Source organism: Manis javanica, chromosome 1 (assembly GCF_040802235.1).
Source record: "Manis javanica isolate MJ-LG chromosome 1, MJ_LKY, whole genome shotgun sequence".
NCBI lineage: Eukaryota > Metazoa > Chordata > Mammalia > Pholidota > Manidae > Manis > Manis javanica.
The window spans coordinates 10,621,637-10,643,769 of NC_133156.1; positions in this window are offsets into that span (position 1 = coordinate 10,621,637).

Here is a 22,133-nt window from a genome sequence, read left to right on the forward strand (position 1 = left end):
AAAAGAAACTCCAAGCTCATAAGTCCTGGGATCATCTGCAGTCACAACCACTTCCATGTGACCGCTGTTACTAAGGTGTCCTTGCAGTTGCTACTCATTCTGCGTTTGTCCCTTTGTCCCATTTTAACTTAGGAAGATATGGTCTGATTTTTTTAAACCGTTTTTCAGCTTTTCAGCTCCCCGTAATGTATGCAAATACAGCTCAAATTTTTCTTTCAGTCATCTTGAAACTAAATAGCAGTCTGTGAATTTATAAAATCTTCTGTAATACCTAAGAAAGTTCAGTGAAACCTGGTGTGTGAGTCTAGACATGTAATTATACTGCATCAAGTCAATAGTCACAGTATGTTGGTGATGTCACAGTGAACCAGAGAAGGATCACACGGTTTCCGCTGTGGAGAGACCAAGCTGGCCAGGCCAGGCCCTTTTCATAAACCCACCAGGGGCATTTGCATTTGGCAACTTCCAAACCAGCCTCTCTGAAAGACTTGAACTTTAAAAATGTCACCAACTTTCCCCAGATCCCTGGGTGGGCTTCTGAAACAGGTTCTAATTATTAGTTACTTAGACCAGAAATAGCTGTGTTCTATCTGTCTTGTGGGGTTGAATTTAGCCAGCAGAACTCTGCAGAGGGATTTCCCTTACCTGGGTTAACAGTAGAGAAAACCCACAGAAGGGGCACCGGCAACCCCTCAGTAGCAGGTTTGGGAGGTAGGCTGTCCCACTGCGAGGCACGAGGCATGCAGCCCCACCCTGATAAAGCAGGTAAGGGCTGTTACCTCTGACATTCTCAACACAAAATCCTAATTCCTATCAGAAGACCCGTTCAAGAAGAGGTTGTGTCCTGTGTCAACTCTTCACTTGTCCACTGAATATACCTTATTTATTAGTATAGAGGATATACTTGGTCACAAATGCAATGCCAAGGTTGAAGCAGACACTAGGAAATAGGAGGGACAAAGCTTGTAAGTATTTGACAGATCTTGATTGCAGAGACCTAAGAGCAAATTCCCCTGGGGTGTGGGGAGCAGAGACATGGTGGGGAAGTCGGGAAGATCACAGAGGCTGCTGACGGCCGAGGAGGCGCCCGCCTGCGGTGGGTGGAGGAGCTGAAGCCTCAGTCCCACTGTCAGGTGTGCTCTGCTGGGCTTTGAGCTTTACCCTGGAGAGAACTGGCCTGCCTTGAAACAGTGGTGACATGACAAAAACTCTAAATCTCTAGTCTTTCTGAAGCTTGGATTTACAACATGAGGTCACTCACATCTCTGCAGAGCAGAATTACTGCAGTAATTGAGTGGACATGGTGCCTGTACAAGGGAGAGGTGGACAGTCTGTCCCCGGCTTGGAAATACTGAGCCTGAGATCATTCTCATCAAGGGCACCTAGGTCCCTTTCTGATTTCAAGGTGAGTGGTACCGGACATGACAGAGATGTTTAGGACTTCACCAAATATAAGTCCGGGGAAAAGAAATCCCAGGGCAAAATACCTCTAAAACCAACATCAGTCAAAGGGAGAAATAAGGTTTAAAACCCATTTATTGCTTACCAACTGCAGTCCAGGGCTGTCTTTCTCCTCAGCTCTGGAAGAAGCCAGCAAGCCAGCCAGTCCCTTCTCCTTAACCTCCCAGGTCCAGACAAGCCCTTGGTGGCCCAGGTAATTACCTATTGATATGGAGATGAACCTTTCTCCACCCCTGAGGAATGCCTATTGATATGCAGATGCATGAAAACCAGGTGAGATATTCTGTAAATATTAGAATTTTACCCACACCAAACCACCTGCTAGCATCAAATCCACATTCCACCCAAGTCCTTGAAAAACTGCAGGCAGCCACACCCTCCCAGAGCCCATGCACAGCACCACGCACCAATCACGGCTTCCCTCTCCCGAGTCCAGGGTCCAGGGTCACAGTTTGGCCTGTGCACCCAGCCACCATGTCTGAGTTAGCCTTGACGGTGAGACGTACTTGCCCACTCACTTCTAGATCTTAGCCAGTCACCTCCTCCTGAAAGCCACCATCTTGCCTGATCATCTTTTGTCAGACCCTTACCTTTGTCTTAGCAATGCTGTTGATCTTGCTGTCCGCTACTGGTACAGCTGAGCAGCCTCCCCACAAGAAATCTAGAAGTTTGGCTGCTGGTTTGGGGCTGGTGGGCACACTGTGCAGCCGTGACATTGTCTTTCTGCTTCCTTACCTCTGGCGCCTCCACTCACAAGGACTGGTTCAGCGGCCCCACTGCCTGGCTGTTCCCAGCCCTCAGACCCCTGCAGAGACAGAAAGCTGCAGGCCACATCCCAGATCCTTTCAGATATTTCAACCACAAATAAGTGCACTGAGAGTTAATAAGCACCCAGCTAGGATACAGCCCAAGCATTGGGTTGAAGGAGGAGTCACCAAGAGAACCCCAGAATCCTGCCGGGAGCCCCATTCTCCTGGTGGAGGGGCCGTCCACGTGCTCCCTAGGGCCCAGAATTAGAAGGAGCAGCTGTTGCGATAATGGTCCGAAGGGTGGTGCCCTCCTGTAGCATGAACCTGTCAATGCTGATGGCGCTAAAACTTAGCTTTGGGTCCTGGTACACAGAGTGGGATTTACAGTGTTTTTTCAAATGCAAGACTTAGGAGGTACGGGGTTAAGGTGGGGAGGGAAGAGTAGAAGCGGTGCTCACAGAAAGGAAACTTTTCCGCCTTCAGTTTCTGCTTTCTCCTTCCCCTCGTGACCCTCACCATGTAACCTAGAATCTTGGTCTCCAGCCACCAACACAGGTTCCAGTAACTGTGGAGGCTGCCACCTCTGTAGTCTGACAGCCCCTGGTTAGCTTCACAGCAGCACATGAAATGAAACTAGGAGAGTTTGCATTCAAGTCATACCGACTACGAACTTGTATTCCTTTGTGGAATCTCACATTTAATGGATCTGCACACCTGAGCTTGGCTGTTAAACCTGATCACGAGGGCACCTTTGCCAACGTCCTTTCCTGAAATACAAGTCTGATGAGGAAATAGTGGAAGGCCAGGTCCCTGTTGAGGCTTCTTCAGAGAATGTCCTCTCCTCTCAGTTTGCAAACCAGTCAACTCCCACAACTCTGGATTCGAGGTTACTCTGAGTGGATCCCAGTTAGATATTGTGTAGGGGAATGTGGTGGTTAATTCTGTGTGTCATCGTCGGTGGGCTATGGCATCCAGATATCGGGTCAAACACCTGTCTCGATGTTGCTGTGCAGGTCTTTTAAGATGAGATTGATATTTAAATTAGACTTGGAGTAAAACATATCACCCTCCATAATGTAGTGGGCCTCATCTAATCAGTTGAGGGCCTTAAAAGTAAAGACTAAGGCTCCATAAGGAAGAAGGAGTTCTGCCTCGAATCTACCTTCATCTCACGCTGCAGTATCAGCTCTTCCCTAGGTCTCCAGCCCACTGCCTGTGTGCAGACTTAGACTTGCCAGCCCATACAATCTCTTGAACTAATTCCTTAAAATAAAACTACCACTCTTTCTTTCGATGTGTGCGTTCGTGCATACACACACACACACACACACACACACACATATACACGTTATATATATGTCATCTACAAACACACCAGTGACCAAAGCTTGTCAGCATGAGTGAAGTGTTCTCTATTGGGCAGACCAGTAGAATCTCAAGGGGCTCAAAGTTCTTAAATTCCCAAGTTCCATCCCCTAGAAGTCATTGCTCAGTCACACTGAAATTATTGGAGCGTCTTGTCTTTTCCTTCAGACACGGCTCCCTTCGTGCCTGGCCCCTTTTCCCTCTCCTCCTGTCTGATAATTCCGGTTAAGGTCTTAACCCTCTGGTCTCCATTCTTCCCTGTGTGGACTTCGCCTCTCATCAAAGATGAAATCCTCTGTTAAGGGACCAGTTTGGTGCGAGCTGCTGTGATGTGGTAACTAGATATTAGTTCAGGGAGAATAAGAGAAAGAAAGCCATGGTTCTGTTTGTTCTAGAATGGCCGAAATGATTCTTTTTGAGGCAAGACTTTGCATTAAAACACACTATTAGCCTTTGTTATCAGACGTGCAAAACAGCCCACGAGCATGATTTCAGTTGCAGAGAGCTACACGGCCCTTTCAGTTAGTCTCTTCAGCGATCCAGGAAGTGGGAATTATGTTACTGTAAAGGGTGATGCACAGAAAGAGCCTGAGGTCTTCCAGTGACTGAGACAGAACCAGAGAAAGAACCTCTGCCTCCTGTGGTTCCTAAACATCGTTTTCAAGACTCCAGCAAGAACTTGTCCTCCAAGACCTAAAGCAAAATTTCTGCAAGTGCAACTTCTCCCTTTCCCAAAAGCCTACCCCACCTATGTAATCGTATAAATCACTTCTGGGGAATCTTGTCTTCACTCTAAATGCAAGTTCTGTATTGCTCTCTAACCCTGGGACTCGGGGGTCCTAGGGATGCCATTTCTCTTGCTGGCCTTGCCATTTCACAAGCAAACCCATGCAGTTGTCAGCTTCCACACTTCTTCAAACAAATGGGAAGATTTTTGCTGGTGTAGACCAGGAGCCTGAATTTCAGAAAAATCGTAAGGTAAAAACTACAGTAGAATGTGCCACTCAAGAAAACAAGATCATGGCAAAAAAGGCACTCCCCATTTTTAAACACATTGGAGCTCACCCACCTTGATCTGCCCCTATACTCACAACCTACGCAGACAGCTCTATGAGCATAATTATTGGTTTTTCCCTAAAGTCAATCCAATGAATAGTTTATTTAACCACCAAGGATATACCAGCTTTGGAGACAGCCCCAAAAGATACACTTCTAAGACATCTTATGTAGTAACAACGTTATCAGTGATGAATTGCCCAACTAAGAGTCATCTTTGAAGTTAATGATGTTTATCTGGATATTCAAAGATTGTTTGTCTAAAAAAACCTCCATATTTAACAGCCAGACCTCCTGCACTGGACATTCTATCAGAAAGGATGACTACACTCAAAACTAGATTCTTCACTTGGGGATCTGCTGATAATACTATGTAACAATTGAAAACGACTCAACTGAGCATTTTACATCCATTATTTCATTAGATCTTCACACCTGCCCTCACTGGGGTTACTAGGTTAACCTTATAGATGAAGAAATGAAGATCCAGAGATTCAATAACCAGCCCTAGAGTCAGTAAATGACAGGAAGTGGTAGAAAACCTGGTATAAAGTTTTCAGCCAGTAAGTGGTAGAGCAGGGATTTAAACCCTGAATTTCTGGCTCCGTGGGCAATGATCTTTCTGCCAAGCAATGTGGTTAAGGAGTGACTTTGCGCATTGAGTGAAATGAGAGAAGATTCTGGATTGCATGACCTTATTTCTGAGGAATGAAGGCATAGCATTGCCACAGCAGAGCAGAGACCCCTGGCTTCACCTTACACTCCAGGGACAGAGCAGGCAAGAATGTTAGCAGTTGCCCGGTCCAGCAGTTTTAGCACAGTGATCCGTGGAGCCCCAGAGTTCTGGGGAGGCTGTCCAGGGAATGCGGGGGTGCCTGTGTGGTACATGGTAGACGGACTTTGGCCCTGTTCTACACACTGAGCTGTGAACCATGTCATTTTGCAAATGTTGATATATGGCCTTAGAGAATCTCAACTTCATCCTTGGTCTCCTGGCTACAAATCCAGTGACCTTCCTCCTACCCCAGGCTGAACTGCATCCTTATTTCCTCTTTTCAGTTATTAGAGGGGATTTGAGTTCCACACTGCCACTGCCCTTGGCCTCTCTAGCGTGACTGTGACCACACACCTCCTCTCTCTTCTCACAGTGTCAGGTCTGGACTCCTTGGTGGACAGTTGAGGCTCTGCATGACCAGGCCCAGGTTCACCAGCAGCTGAGCACCTCCTCTGTCTCCTGTTCATTCCAGTTCCCTCTGGGTCCCACCCCCCAGCTAAGGAGGCTGAGCTTCCTGCCGCACCCTGCTCCCTCCAGGCCTGGCCTGGCATCTGCTGGGCCACCAGGCATCACCCAGGCTCGTACCTCCTGGCCTCCCGGAGTCTCAAATCACTGACCAATCCCTCTGTAAAGTCTTCCTTAAACTCTGCACAGTTTAAAATATCCTTTCCCCTACAACTTCCACTTGTTATATTATGCCACGGTTGTTCGTGCACATGTCTTTCTTCTCATGAAGCTGCAAGAAAGGAATTTTGTCTTTCCATTTTTATATTTCTAGCCTGGAATATATTTAATCACCCACTATTTATTATTATATATGAACTTTGATTTAATTATTATCTATCAACAAAAATCATTAATTAGGTATAAATATAAATAGTTTTAATATATTGACCCTGTTTCATATAATATGCATTTATTATATATAAATGTATCAACAAAAATATATTTATCTACATTTGTTGCATGAATGGATTGACTCTCAGATGTGCTGAGTCCCCACAGTTCTCAGAATACATTACAAACCCTTTATCCGGGCCTTCTCAGTCCTTCCTGAACACTCCCTGCCCACCTTCCAGCCCCTTCACACTGCTGCCCACGCGGCTCCCTGCTCTCCCACACCTGAGCGTCTGCCCGTGTTCTTCCCTTGGCCAAGAAGATGATTCAGTCTCAGCCAAGGACTTCCGCTCAGGTCTGTGACCACCCTTAGCCATTCCCTGAAAATGCACACTCCCCTGTTCCACACCCATCACCTAATTCACTTGCCTGCTAACGCTCAGCACTTATTATCCCAGTATAATGACTATGTTCCAAAAAGAGGAGAATTTTGTGTCTTATTTACATTAAATTCTAAGACTGGAACATTACATGGCTTGTGATAATGCTTCAATGTTTGCTGAACAAATGATTGAATGAAGTCAGGCATCTGTGTGGTTTTTTGAGTTGTTGGCTTCCAGGGCTTCCCCTTGGCTCCTGACATATTTACTTCTAATTTTCTTTTTTTCAGGAGAGCAAGTGAGAGGCATTTATTTAGAGATAAAGTGAGAGGACAGAACTCTGGGCTCAGGCCAGGAGGGGACAAGAGAGCCCCGCAGTGGTGCGATCTAGGGGTTTTATAGGCAGTTGAGAGACAAAGGACTGGGGATGCACACCTGCTAAGTGGTCCCAAAATGTTTATCTTTGAAGAGACATTAAGTTTCTTATTAGTCTTCTAAGTTATTTACAAGAAGTTTACTGCTCTGATTTCCTCCCAGGATAGCAGCTTCCTGGTCTGGGAGCATATCACTCAAGACTGCCTGCTTGGCTCCCAAGGTGGGCTGAGTTATTGCCTGTTTGTTAAACAGTATGTTAAGAAACTTTTTAACTAATTTGATTTTAAAATGTAGTCTTATCTTCAAGATGGAAGCAATCCTTCCTGTTTTTACTAGTTGTTTTGGGCTTGCTTGTTAATTGCCCAGGTTGCAAATCACTTGACTAGGGCTGGAGGAAGAAAAGTACCACCTGGGTAAAGTCAGAAAAACAAGCCGGGCCCCCCAGCAGCCAAAGCAAATCTCACAACGGATTATCTTGCTTAGTTTTTTTCCGGAGGCCCTCACGCTACTCTGTCTAAGCCCACAGTCCCTGTTTCACTACCCCTTCCACAGATGGAGACCCTAGCTGCTGCTAGGGAAAGGGGGCGACGACTGCTCTGGGTGCTTCCTGCTGAGAGGGGGTGCAGTAAAGGGTGCAGTTAGGTCCCCATCACTGGTCGGTCAAGCTAACATACTTACTTCAGACCTTCACTTCCATTTTCTGAAATCAGTTCAGCAGGACACTACACAGCATCTTGCCTTTTACATCTCAGGATGATACAGTGACCTACCAGACTCACGGGGACTTGCTCCCAGAAAAGGGGATGGATTTATACAGAGGCAACAGAAAGTAGTGGTTAAAAACATGGGCTCTGAAGTCAGATAGACAAATGAACACCAGCCCCAGCACCTAAGTCTGTGGAACCCTGTCAGTGTCACTCAGTCTCCTTGGGCACCAGGTTCCTCCAACACAAAGTGGGGACAGTAGCTGCCCCGACCTCATGGTATAGTTGTAAGAAATGAACTTAATGCACAAAGACCGTAGTTAGTGCTCAACCATGTCCCGTTATCATTGCACGTATTATTCCAGTTCCCCAGGGACTGTAGTTCAAATGTCCAGGAAGGGAGACAATGACTTGATGAAAATAGACACCGTGACGAGAAGCAGAGGGACCGGATTGCCGTCTGAGTTTGCCACCGACCAGCTGAGTCGGGTAGGACATACCTCTTCTCTGGACCTCATTGTTCGCACTCTATAAAATAAAGGAGTCGTGTTTCGTAAGTGCTCTTGGGCCCTCGTGTCCTGCATCTGAGAGCTCAGATGACGGAGACTCAGCATGCCGCGCACACCGACACTGCCCCTGCTCGCTCCCAGAGCTCACCCCCGACACTGTGGTGTATCCATGGGTGGCGAGCTTCCAGTTCAAGCCCTAGGCACCCATCCCTCTCTCATTGCTGTCCCAGAAAAGCACAGAACTTGGTTGTCACCCTACTCTCCCCATTTCTTCTGGATGCTGGTGGAGCAGAAACACTCCACGCTCCTACAAGAAATTTTCAGACTATAGAATGCTACAGCCTCCAGGAGTTCCTGGAAGTCGTTGGATCCTTTCTCTCTCTCAAAAATATTGGTTCGTCAACACAAGAATGGATAAACAAATGTGGTATATACATCCAGTGGAATATTATTCAGTCATTAAAAGGAAGGAAATTCTGATGAACTTTGAAGACATTTTGCTAAATGAAATAAAGGACAAATGCTGTGTGATTCCATTTGCATGCAGTACCTAGAACGGGCAAGTCCATAGAGACAGAAAGTAGAATAGAGGGGACAGGGGCTGGGGGAGGGGGATGGGGTGTTAATGTTTGATGGGGACAGTTTCCCTTGGGGAATTGAGAAAGGTTTGGGTGATAGTTACACACAACATTGTGAATATATTTAATGCCACTGAATTGTTCACTTACAGTGATTGAAATGGTAAGTTTTATTTCAGGTATATTTTACCACAGTTTTAAAAAACATAGTCTATTATCGAAATCAGAGCTCCCTGGCTGATTCTCCGGGTGGACCCCAGTAGCTGCACGGGAAGCAAGCCCCCCAGGGGAGTCTATTACTGAAGTCTGGGGACCGCCCATCCAGTCCTCCCGTTTCAGAGAGGAAGGCAGGCCTCGGCCTGCCCCTGCCCTAAGGCCTGACAGCTGGTGGGGGCGGGAGCAGTGCCAGGCCAGGCCTCACGGTCTCGGCACAGCGTGCTGTCCCGAGGGAACCCCTTGCACTCACAGGCCTGTGAAGGTCCTGGGGCCCGGCCCACGAAGGGGCGACAGAGAGCTGAGGGTGGGCAGGCCCGTCAGGGGCGGCCGCACGGGGTGGGCCAGATCCCACGGGCAGGGCGGCCGCTGACCCTCATGCAGGGGACAGGTGAGGGGCAGAAGGCTCTGCGGGCTCGGTCTGCACGGGGAGCGCGGGGTGGGAGCGCTGGCGCCCAAGGGCATGGAGGGGCCGAGGGGCGCCTAGGTCCTTGGGTCCCGGGATGAGTGACAGAGTGCCAGCCGGGTCGGGCTGCCCGGGACCGTGTGCACTCAGCCTCGGAGGGGGGCAGATCACACAGGGGGCCCAAGGGGCCTGTGGAGACAACCCGGTCTGCAGTACGGGCCCCCAGGCCCCCCGCATGGGACCTGCTGCCCAGCAGGACCGCGGTGACATCCCCGTCTGCACGGCGGCCCGCCTCCTCCCGCGAAGTTGGCACACCCATAAGGAGGAACCGACAGCTTTCCTATTAAGCTCGATCATCCCCCTGCCCCATAGGTCAGGGAGGCCGGTTCTTTGCGAAGCCTCCCCTGTGGTTTCACAGTCTTACTTCAGGTGAGGGCTGAGCAGGGCTGGAGAGTTTAGGCAGGGTGCCCGGAGTCTGGAAAGAGGCCCTTGCGGACCAGTCCTTCTTGCAAACCGCTCTCTGACTCTCTGTCTTGCCCAACCAGGTGCCCCAAAGGACCTTGGGTCTTGCCGCTCTGGAACGACTGGGGCCCCAAGGCTGGATTCTGGTGCCAAGGTACCACTTGGTGAGTGGGTGAGTGAATCCCTCCAACAGCCAACGAAGAACATCCTTTTCGGGATGTCTAATTGAGCAGCCAAAACGGTGCTGACACTCAGATTTTATTGACTCCAATAATTTATGTAGATAAGGACCCCACAAAAAACCTTTGCTGAGACCCCACATATCCTATCATTTGTCAGTAATAACAAATAGGCATGAGGAAAACCATTAGCGTGAGCCTGCGTTAGTTGAGAACAGCCTCCAAACAAACAACAGAACATCTTTAAAGCCATCAGAGAGGAAAAACTACTGCCCAGAGGGAAGGACAGCTGTCCCAGGCTTCTCCAGCGGTGGTCAGAGGGCTTTGGAAGAGTATTTTCAAACTGCTGAAGGAAACCATCCACCTCTGTATCCAGAAAAAATCTCATTTAAGAGTGAGAATGAAATAAAGGTCCTGTGAGACATTAACACAACTTACCATTCACAGTGCCCTCACTGAAGAACCAAAGGTTTTTATTCAAGGAAAAAGAAATTAACCTGGATAGAAAGAGTAAGGTGGAAAAAGCAATGGTGGGCAAATAAATAATTAAAGTAAATACCTACGCAAATCAGTAAGAATTTGCCGTGTAAAATAATGGTCGATGGCGGGGGTGGGGGTTTGACGACAAAATGTATGTGTATCTTTTGGTTTTTGGTGAGTGTGTAAACATGTTAAAATGTATTAAATTTTACATTTTAAATGTGTCAATATCATTCTTGCCAATTACACCTCAACAAATCTGTTTAAAGAAAGAAAAGCGTCACTAAAATTCTTACAGTAATAACATGAATGATGGGAGATCAGAGTTCAAGTTCCAAGGTCCTTATGATATTCAGAAGGTCAAAGATGTCCACGTAAGGCTTTGTTAAGTCAAGTATAAATTTTAATACTTTAACTGTAAACCTAAAAGAAAAGAAAATGATTTCATAACTTCCAAACCGCTAGAGGGAAAAACTGGAATAAAGAGGACTAAAATTTCTTTTTCTCTTGAAAAACAAAAAAGAAGGCAGAAAAGACAGAAAAACAGATGATATGTAGGAAGTACTACCATTATTAAAAATAACTTCATTAATATCTCAGAAACCACAATTAGTGCAAATTGTCTAAATGCAAGAATAGTATGCAAGGCTATCAGATAACATAAAAAATGAACTCCAGCTATGGATTTTTTTTTTATTACAAGAGACCTACGTACAACAAAAGAATGAAAGAACAACTGAAGTATACAGGGTGAAAACTCTCCAGGTCAGTCTGCTCTGAAGAAAGTTGGGATAGTTATACTGATAGAAGACCAGTGAACTTTAAGACAAAAGACAACTTCATTAGGGTTATTAAAGAGGATCACTGTATAATTTAATAAAAAAACAAAACAGGAAAGCATAGAATGTATGAACCTAATGGCAAACGTTCAAATATATAAGTGAACAATATGTGGAGGAGATATAATATGGACAGAGTTAACACAGTGGAATTCATTAATTGGCCTTCACAGTGGGGGATTTTAACACATTTCTAGAAATAAGTTCAATGGAGTTCCAATCAAAAATGATTGTTTTTTAATTGAACTTCATTGTGCTGATTCTAAACTTTTTTTGGCAGAGTGAAGAGTTGAGAATAGCCAAAACTTGGAGACGAATTAAGACATGCACTTACCAGATATCAGGACACCATAAAGAGGAAATCATGAGGGTGCCATGTGAGCACAACAGAGACCAGTCAATAGTCCACGAGAATGTGACAGGGGACAGGTGGCACTGCACATCACCAGGTGATCCATACAAAGATGTCAGATAAGTTGGAGATCTAGCTCATGCCACGCACAGAAATAAATTCCATGTAAAGATTTTAATGTTCAAAGCAAACTTGAAACTTTGAGAATAAAGTCTGCTTTGGCCATTAATGGGGAAAGATTTCTTTCATGAGACATGAAAAACCACAAACTGTAAAGGAGAAGATTGACAGATTTGACTACAATCATATTGAAATCTCCTCTATGACATTGTGATAAGACAGAAATTGATAAGCCAAACCACAGACAGTGAGAAGGTATTTGCAGAGCATATAACAAGAAAGGACTGGTATCCTGATTGATGAGAAAACAGAAAATGCTCTCAATATGGTACGTAATTTATGCCTCAAGAAAAAGGGAGGGTAAAGGATTGGGGGCTGAGGTGGGGTCTAGCTGAAACTAATTTTTTTAAAGACCTCTGACGCCACTATAGAAAATGTTAATATCCACTTAATCTCAGGTGTGGTTGCATAAGTGTCTGTTATATTGCTTTCCCTATGTTTACAATGTATTGAGAGCATACAGAAGGTGCTTAAGGGGAAATGGGAAATGAATGGGCAACTTTAGGAACAAAGTCACAAGTTAGTGTTTGAACATCTTTCAAGGGAAGCTACAGTTGTGATAAGCCAGCTGTTCATACTCCCACCTTTTCAATCATAATACAATGCTCAAAACGAATCCAGACCTAAAGGGACATGTATGAGTGCAAGAAAATGCATACATGTCATTGCGGGGCTTAAACAACAAAATCAATCAAACCAAGTGCAGCCTAAGGAAATGAGCAGGTGAAATAGTTGGTATTTATGTTGTATCATAGGGCCCATGAATGATGAGTGAGGTCCACTGCTGTGAATAACCAGCACCCCAAAGTCTGGAAGGTGGTGGTCAGTGCTGCCTGAGTAGAGCCAGTCCCCACTGAGCTGGAGGGCCCAGAGCCGCGCTTACTGGGACATTTCACGGAGCAATTGTCCGCATGCCTTGGAGGGCCTGACGCGCCTTTCTCATTCCACCCGTCTGTGATGCTTGGTGTCATGCAACACGGCAGCCCCAGTGGAAAGCTGAGCGGTGGTGGGGAAGCGTCACCCTGCGGCAGGGCCAGGGTGCATAGCCTAGGAGGGGACCTGGGTCCCCACAGAGGCTCAGAACAGCACTGTGACACCGTGGCCTGGGGCTGCAGGCCAGGTCTCTGTGGGGGGAGATGCCCCAATGCACTTAGGGAAGAAAAACAGGTTGGTTGGTTGGTTGGCTGGTTGGTCCTGGTTTTCATCTGCTCTCATTGCTGCGCGAAACCTGGGCGCATGCAGGCAGCAGCTGTGAGATGTGGAGGCCAGGTTCCTGATGCGGTTCCTGATGAGGCCCCCGTGGGGCCTGGGAGGCCTCCCGTCCCCACACCCCGCTCCGGTGGGAGACCTGGGATGCGGGGTGCCTGCTCAGAGGGAGTGACGCACAGTTACCCCTTGCAAGTCCCCTGAACTGCCTAGGGTGCCCCTCCCGAGAGTCCCATCCCTCCAGACGCTGGGCTTCACGGGGCTGCCCGGGTTCGGAAAGGCCTGGATCCTGCTGACCCAGTGGAAGCTGGTGATCTCAGCATCGTGCAGCTGCTTTTCAGCAGGGAAGCCGGGCCAATTAAGCTGAAACCAGTCATTCTGGCATGAGGTGGAGAGAGGAAGAATTTCTTCTTTGTTGTGGACTCTCCCAAGGCCTCCAGCCCTCACTCCTGTGAAGTCCGTCCAACAGCAGTCTGTGCTCACCCACTCACCCTCTCTTCTCTGACTGCTGGCTGAGGTTTGCAGTCCTGCCTACAGCTCGTCGGCCTCAGACACCGCTGCTGCTTCTCACCCACACAGAGACCCTCAGAGCCGGCGGCGTGCAGGGGCCCCCAGAGCCGGAGGGGCAGGTCCGTGCTGCCGCCAAGCCCCACGGGGCGCTGCGTGCAGGCGGTACTCGCCATGCCTTCCAGATTTAGCCTGGCCCGCCTGCGTGTTGGCAAAGCCTGCCTTGGCCTTTCCCAAGCCGCTCAGCTATTTTGATGGTGCCCCGGGATCAGGGCTGGCTTCAGGGCTGTGCCACCCATGAGTCACATCCAGCCCCACCCCCGTGCTTGGGCTCACGCTCTGCTTGCCTCACGCTCTTGAAACTCAGTAATTTTTTTTTTTAACAAAGGACCGCAAGTTTTCTTTCTGAATTGGGGCCCCCAGTGGGGTCGAAAAACTGGGCCCAGACAGCAATGCTTTCATTTGAATGGCAAGGTGAGGGGCTGCCCAGGCCGGGTGAGGGGTCAGGGGAGACAGGGAGGGTATAAGACAGGTGAGATGAGCCGCCCTCCTGCCTTTCCTTAGCCCTGCCTCCCCTTGCCTGCATCTCTATTTCAAAACGCCTACTGTGCCTGCCAGGACCCAGTGTCTGCAAGGGTGTCAGGCAGCCCTGACCCCGTGGGCTGAGCCATCCCTGACCCGGGGGACAAGGAATGGACTCCACCACCTCTGTTTCACTGTGTTTGAAGCATCTCAAATCACAGTAACTTGGGAAGGAAGGTGGCACCTCTTTGGAATTCCTGATAGAACCTGACCAGAGAAAGCCCAGATCTGCCTAAGTATTGCAAAAGCATCCTGGCTTTCAAGAGGCTGCGGCGACCCTCCAGGGACTAAGAACGCATGGCGTTTGTGGTGCCCTGAGCTCTGAGCTCCAGCTTGTCTTGGAAGGCCTAACTGCTGACTCCCCTTTCTCTGGTTTTATGATCACCTCAGGTTTTGGAGGAGACTTGGCTCAGTCTTTACTTCCTGTGCTTTACGAACCACAGGGCCCTGATGACAGGCACCTGGGGAGCAGTGGTAGTAGGAGGAAGAATGGAAATCGGGGGACCTCCAAAGACAGGTCAAGGGGACACTGGACTACTCCCTTTCTCAGGCCGGGCAATGCTTCCACTCATTCTCTTTCAAATATAAAAAGGCTGGAAAAGTGGCACCTTATGGAAAGTATAGGACTTTGAAAAATCCAGCCCATTCAGTGAGATTCCACCCAATTCCATTACCCTTGGTCTGGGTGGGGGTGGGGGTGGTGAGGCATTTGTTAACCAGACCTAGAGAGTACATCTGAGAGCTGGAGGGGACTTTATACGTAATGAAGCCCTGAATATAAATGTATCGATACCCGGGAAGTGAGGCCCTGAGAGGGAAGCAACCGACAGAATAAACCGTCCCCATGAATCAACAGGATATTCATCAACCACGTCCTCTGTTTCAAGCACTGTGTTTGCCACTGCTTCACAACAGCCACGTTAGGCAGCAGGTACCTGGGGTGTAGTGGTTGGTTAAGTGTCAGCGGCCTCGGGGTTCAGTTCAGATTTCCTCCGGTGAGATCCCTCCCTGCACTGACTGGCTGCCAAGATGGCTGATTCGGAAGCTGTCAGTTTAAGGCGGGATTTGAGTTTGGAAGTGGGCGGCACATGGAAACCACTGGCATGGAAACCGCTTTCAAAGTCTGAGATGAGGTGTGGGCAGATCAAGTAAGGTTCTGGGGTCGGGAATGCGTGTTGTAGACCTGCTCATTTTCAGTTGATAGCATGCTCCTCAACAAAAATAATCCCAAAGATTCTGGGGTAAGTGGCTCCCGTAGAACAGAAGGGAAGAAAATTACGGGAAAAAAAAATGTCTGGAGGGCTAGACTCAAAGCCAGAAGATGTTGACAGAGTCTAAGCGTATTAAGGATCCCATTTTACAAGAGCCCTTGTGGACTGAACAATCCCTGTTTTATTTTTAAAGATTATTTAGAAAGAGAGCCTCCCTCCCTACGCCCACCACCAGGAAATCTTTATTTGTCTCCCATCCCATGCCTCATGATCAGATTTCTCAAATCTAAATGCAATCCCTTATTCCAGTACTAACCCATTCACATCATGTAAAAGAGATGGAACACATTGCTAATCTCTGTCCCTGATATAGCAATGCCTCGCCCACGAGAACACAGTTAGCTCATTGCATCTATTCCCCAGTCGAGCCATCCCAGTTATTTTATGTTTTCATTTTTCTGTCATTTTCCATCTAGTGCCACAATGGGCCCTGGTTGGCAGAAGTAACGGGATAGGCTGCATTCTGCAAGGCAGGCCAGCCAGGCAGCATGCCAGCAGCTCCAGGATATAGTTCATTCTCTTGGACATTCCCTCCCTGTTGTGGAGACTGGGGTAGGCGGCTGTCCATTAACTGAAACTAAATAAGCCTCCCACTCAAGGATGAGAATAGGATCCGAGGGCAAAAGGCGATAATTAAGGGCAGCAAATAAACGGAGGTCTGATGTGGAAAGAAACGCAAGCTATTACACTAAGCAGGACAAGACTCCCAAACACAGTTATTAATGGCAAGGAGATAAAGTATTTGGAAAATACAAACACTGAACGAGACCTCAGGGGAATGAAAAGAGGCCAACAAATTATATGTGAGCTTGTAATGCGATACAGCCGAAACAACCACTCCAAACACGAGTAATTCTGAATCACATAGTTGAGGTATCAAGTCATGGCCCAAGAGAGCTCTTTCCCTGAGCCCCCAGAGACCACAGCCAGGGCCCTTGGACAGCAAGGGGATGGAGATGAGATGGAGGGAACTGGAAAGAAAACAACTGCAAAGGGCAAGGCGTGGGAGGGACGCAGTGGTTTTAGAGGAGAATTGACCAGCAGGGCTTGTGCCAAGTGGTGACTGAGGGCCATGGGCCCGAGGCGGGGCCCTGCTGAGCAGGGGCCGGTCAACCAGCTGATGTGGCTCTGGGGTGCTGGGGACAGCCACAGGGACACCAGCAGGCCAGGGGGCCACTGGCCGGAGGGAGGCCAAGTAGCATCGCGACTGTGATGGGGTCCACAGGAGGCCAGGGCCATGGGTCCACGAGAGCCTTGTGGGTGCTCAGCGGGAAGGGGCCTGGGATTTACCACCAGCCTTACCAGAGAATCGCGGCCTGACACCTTCAGAGGTGAAATTCTCAAGGGCAGGGCTGCCTGCCCCACCTTCGACCAGCAAGACCCTGATGGCTGCGAGAAGCCGCGTGACAGAGATGATTTCTCCCTGGTGGCCCTCCCACCAAGCCTGGTCTTCCTGTGGTTTTCTGGGATGCATTTTCTGCCCATGATTTCATAAAATGCCAAGAGCTAAAGGCAGTAGAAGACAGAGGGGACAAGAAGAAGAGGGGCAGAGACGGGGGATGCCCCTTGGGCAGGGGTTGGGGGCCTGGTACAGCCCAGGGGTGCAGAGAGCCCCGGGCCCGGGGCCATGGAGCAGTGGGCCTGTGGGGACATGGAAACGGGGTCATGGAAGCAGAAGCATGCAGCCATGCATGCCAGCCTAAGTGGGAGAAGACGACGTGAGAAAAGACCCCTGAGCCAGGGGCAAACACGGCCTCTCCTACCAACAGGGAGGGCATTACAGGGACGCAGTGTGGCTCCTGCAGAAGGAATGGGGCCTGACCAGGCAGGGGAGGGCGTTAGGGCAGCAAGGTGGAGAGGTAGCTCTGCAAAGCAATGAAGTATAACATGGTCATGAGTAGCATGGACGCCAGATTAACTCTGTCTGCGTTTGAAGCCGTGTGACCTCTGGCAAGCTGTTTAACTTCTCTGTACCTCAGTTTCTTCATCTATAAAATAAGGATAAAAAAATAGTATCTACCTCTCAGGGCTGTTTCTGAGTGTTATATGTGTTAATGTACATAAAGCCCTTAGAACCCTGTCTGCCACAAAGAAGATACTTGTTATATAGGAGCAATTGATTATCTTTTCTGTCATATGTTGGGAGGACTTGGAGAAATTCAACATGACTGGGCAGGATAGGAAGCCAGCCAGGCCAGCAGCAGAAAAGCTGGAGAGGGCCTGACAGGGAGTGTGAGGCCAGCGAGGGCCCCTGCCAGGTGGCACAAGGCCCTGAGACTTGTAGAGAATCAGATGAGGAAGAGCTTCCTACTTCTAATTTATAGATTCCAAAACATATCACTTCTTTTCATTAAATTTTAAATCACTTTCCAATTACATGACCTACAAAACTAAAATTAAAAAACACTGGCATTTTTATATTGCATAATTTAAAAGCTGTAGGAAGCTATTGCTTAAACGTGCATTTACTTGTGGCCAAAAGAACAAACAAAAAACAAATGACAGAGTTTAATTATTTGGCCCAAAAAATACATAATGCTAGAGCAGCTTGGGGAGGAAAAATGAGCTCTACAAAAATAGGTTCCTGAAAATGGTAAAATTAGCGATCAAAGCAAAAATAGTTGACCTTTTAATGCCTCTGAAATCTTCCAGCTGAGCAGAAGGCTCCAGTGTCCAGCCGCCCTTCGGGCTCTCGGCCTGGGCGGTACAGGGCAGGGCCTCTGGGGCCCTGCGAGAGGTGCTGGGGGTCAGAAGGACCTGCTTCTGACACTCACCCCAAGTCTCAGCACCTCTCTTAGATGGCAAAGGAGAAATTGACTTTTAAATTAATTTATTCACTTGTGCTTCTCAAAAATATTTACACATCCTTTCTCCAAAAGCTGTATTTCTGCTAGTGCAGGATGGAAGGTGCAGCCGCTCTGTGGCCTCTGTGCAGGGGCCCCGGCCTCCCTCCACCTGGCTCCTGCCTGGGGAGCAGGGTCTCAGGCAGTGGGGCTCTGCAATGGCTCCCCCAGACAGCGAACTCCCGGGGCCCTGGCCGGCTCTCTCCTGTCTGCCCCCCAGCACTCGTGGGCCGTCGTCTCCTCTCTTTGCCCAGCTAGCTAAGACTGGGGGGAAGGCTTGGGAGGAGGCGGCCATTCCAGGCCCCTGGTGTCCGGAGTGCTGCACAGCCCCCAAGCAGTGACGAGCGATTTGGGTTTATGCGGCCATTGTATTTTGGGTGGAGGCCTCCTCCCTGGAGTTCCTGTCCAGAGGCAGCTGGGTCAAAGCCGGACTGGGCAATCCTGTGGCCACGTCCGGAACTGCCTCTGGCTACCACCAGAACCACCCAGGCCAAAGCAGGCCTAGGTCCCCATCCCAGCTGGTCTGCTGCAGAGCAGCCCTCCTATGTCACCGAAGTGCTGACAGGGGACATGCGGGAGGGCCAGGGCGGGTGTCTGGACCACCAGCCCCACGGCCCCCAGGCAGCCTCGCTCCCCCAGCCCCTTCCATCCATATCCCAACCTGAGTCTCTCAGCCAACCAGGTGTGTCCTGGGCCGATGCAGGAATCCTTGACCCGCTCTCTGATGACCAGGTTACCTGCCAGGCCTTCTCCAGCTTGCAGGCCAAACCGCAGGCAGTGTTTTGCCCAGTTGGCACTGGGCAGCGATTATGATGAGGACAAATAAAGCATGAGGGGCGTGACACAGGGATGTTCTCACGGGCTGAGGAGGGAGAGCTCAGCACAGGCCTGGCACGACCGACCCAGGCCCCTGACGCCTACACGGCCTCTCGCATGATTAACATGGCCTCTCTCAGGCCTCTCCCGGGCCACTTTCCATGCAGGCTTCATAACAATTATAAGCTACTTTCTCCGGGGATGCTTGGGAATTCTCATGGCCTCTTAAAATGCTGAGGTTTGGAACAGTGAGTCCAGAAGGGTAGAAAGCATCTGAATGACGAATTATGAAGTGGGTGGTTTCCAGGCAAAACTCTAGGCGTCATAATACCTTCAGGGTAAGATGGCAATATGGCAGGATCCTTCCTTTGACTGCAGCAGCAAAGTGTAAAGAGTTAAAAAAAAAAGTGCTCAAAGGTCAGGGAATTTGATGCCGGATTTCAGCAGCAGCTTCCCTGTGCCCACACATTCCCACTAACTGCCCGAGGTCGGCCTGAAGTCTTGCCAGATGCGCCACTTGAAAGACGAGAGTTTGTTCTGTGCTTGCTAGCACTGCAAGTTGGCAAATCAAAGCCTTTGATAAATATTTAATGATGCCACTCCTGTTCAACTCTTCTCCCTCTCTGCCCGGAGAGTGCCAGGACCTGGTCTCCGGGGGTGTCAGGGGCTGCAGGATTCTGCCCTGGCCTTGATGGGGACCAGCTGCTCACATGGCCGGAGCCCCCATAGCCCTACTCCCTGCGATTCCAGAGAGGCCGGGGGACACTTCTCAGGACGCATACGTAGTTTGTGTGTGAAGCAGTTACTGTGTGCCCAGCTCCAGGCTGCGGACCTAATGTCAGCTGGTCAGCTGTCAACAGCTTTTTGCTGAAGGCCTATTACGCCTGATGCTCTTCTAAGAGCCGAATAAAAAAGCGCTTTGCCATCAAGGGGCTTATGTTGTGAGTGCGGCAGATGTTCCCACATCACAAAACGAGCTAGGTAATCCCTGGTAGCGATGGGTGTGCTCTGAAGGTAACAAGGGCACAGGGCAGACACTGGGTGCACAGTGACCGCGGGGCCTGGTGCGGGGAGGTGCTGAGCTCCGGGTTGACACTGAGTCGTCGGAAGCAGCCACCCGGAGATCTCTGGCAAGTCTTTCAGGCAGGAGGGAAAGCACGTTAGGCCCCAGGAAACGGGTGAGATGTGAGATGGCATCTGAGAGGAAGGTGTGCCCGTGGGGCCCTGGGGGCAGGGTCACAAGTTTGCACTTGTTGTTTCCTCACGTTGGGTCCCCGCAGCCAGGCTTCACAGCAGATGTGACTCATTATTTCCCATTTTATGGCTGAGGAGGGTGGTGAACAGGGATGGGAAGGGAGCCACTAAGACCGTCTACCTCCTGAGCTGAGCCAGAGGGCAAACCCGGGTCTTCCTCTCGCCACGGTGCTGCCCTCAGAAGACCTGAAAGGACACTGACTTCCAGCCAGAGCCCAGCAGACGTCAGCCCTGTTGTGCTGTGACAGTGGCTGGTGCCTGTGAAATGGGAGTAATTGGCATCTGAGGGGACTAGGTCAGGGGAAGAGTCGAGGAGGGCAGGAACCAGCTGTGGAGTGCAGAAGGCGGGCAGCCCAGCGCGTGTTGGTAGGTGTTTAACAGCCAGTTCTCCAGCATGAGACCCTGGTTGGTGGCGTGTGTTGATGTCCATGGTATAAAGATCCTGCCAATTGCAAGTTATGCAGGTGACACCACCAACGTGGAGTTGTAAAGAGATTCACACCACGGGCTCTTCAGAGTTGGTCTGCTGGGTCCAGCTCTCCACCAAGGAAGGTGCCCTATTGGAGGCTGCATCATGTAGAGGTGAAGGTGAAGAGGACAGACCCCCAGAGCTGGAGAGACTGGGTCTAACTCACAGCTCCTGTGCTTATCAGCTGTGTGATCTTAAACAAGCAGTCTAACCTCTCTGCCTTGGTTTACTTCTCTGGAAAATGGGCACAACAGCAGTACCTCAAGATTGTTATGAGGATCGAGTGTGTATTTTCAACATTTAGAAAACCTTTAGCATGTAGTTCATGATGTTAAAATGTCTTCCAAGTAAAATATAAAAGAAAGAAAAGCAATCTGGGCTGAGTTCCTGTTATGGCACCTCTAGGTCCAAGGACTAGGTCACAAGCAGGTGCTATGTTGTACTGGCAGCAGAATGCTAGATAATAGTATGAAGGAAGCCCTTTCACTTGTTGCTCTTTAAAATACATTGTTAGTATTTAGCAGAATTTAGTGCTTTCAGGTCGACATCTACAGCCGCCAAAGGGTCAGACTTACTTCCGAATCAGAGCCTTTGCACGTGCTGTCCCCTCTGCTCTTCCCCCAGACAGCCCATGGCTTTTAAGTCACTGTTCCAAATGAGGGTGCCTCTGACCACCCAATTTTAAATTGCATATGTCCCCAGATTCCATGTTCTCATAGAAGTCGTTACCTCTTAACCTAACCAGTTCACTTCACTTGCTGACCTTCCTACTAGAATGTAAGTGCCATGACTGTGGAGATTTGTGAACAGATGTGTCCACTGCTGTATCCCTAGTGCCTAAGAAAGTACCAAATACACAGCAGGTGTTTAATAAGTATTTGTGAAATGAACAGAAGAGTATGTCTGTTTGGGCTCGGGTAAATTTTCAGAGTTACCGATTTCATAATAATTATACCAAACTGCAGTAAAGCTTCAGCTGTAAATTTTAGCTGTCTAGATTTTAATTCAAATATCAAAGTAGTTCAAGAAGACCCATCAATAAGGTTGCCATTATACAGTGTGTGTTCATTGCTTCAACTCAGATAACCTTTCACCTGTGCGCAGAACCATCTTTGAAGATTTATCTTACAGACTTTTCTTTATTCTTATCCCTACACCTGGACCCAGACATAAACTACTGAGGACTGATGTACCAGGTACTGAGGGGATAGATTTTCTCTAATCTGTTGAGGTAGATATCAAAACCTCAGTCTTCTATACAAGGGAACTGAATCCATCGAAGGTG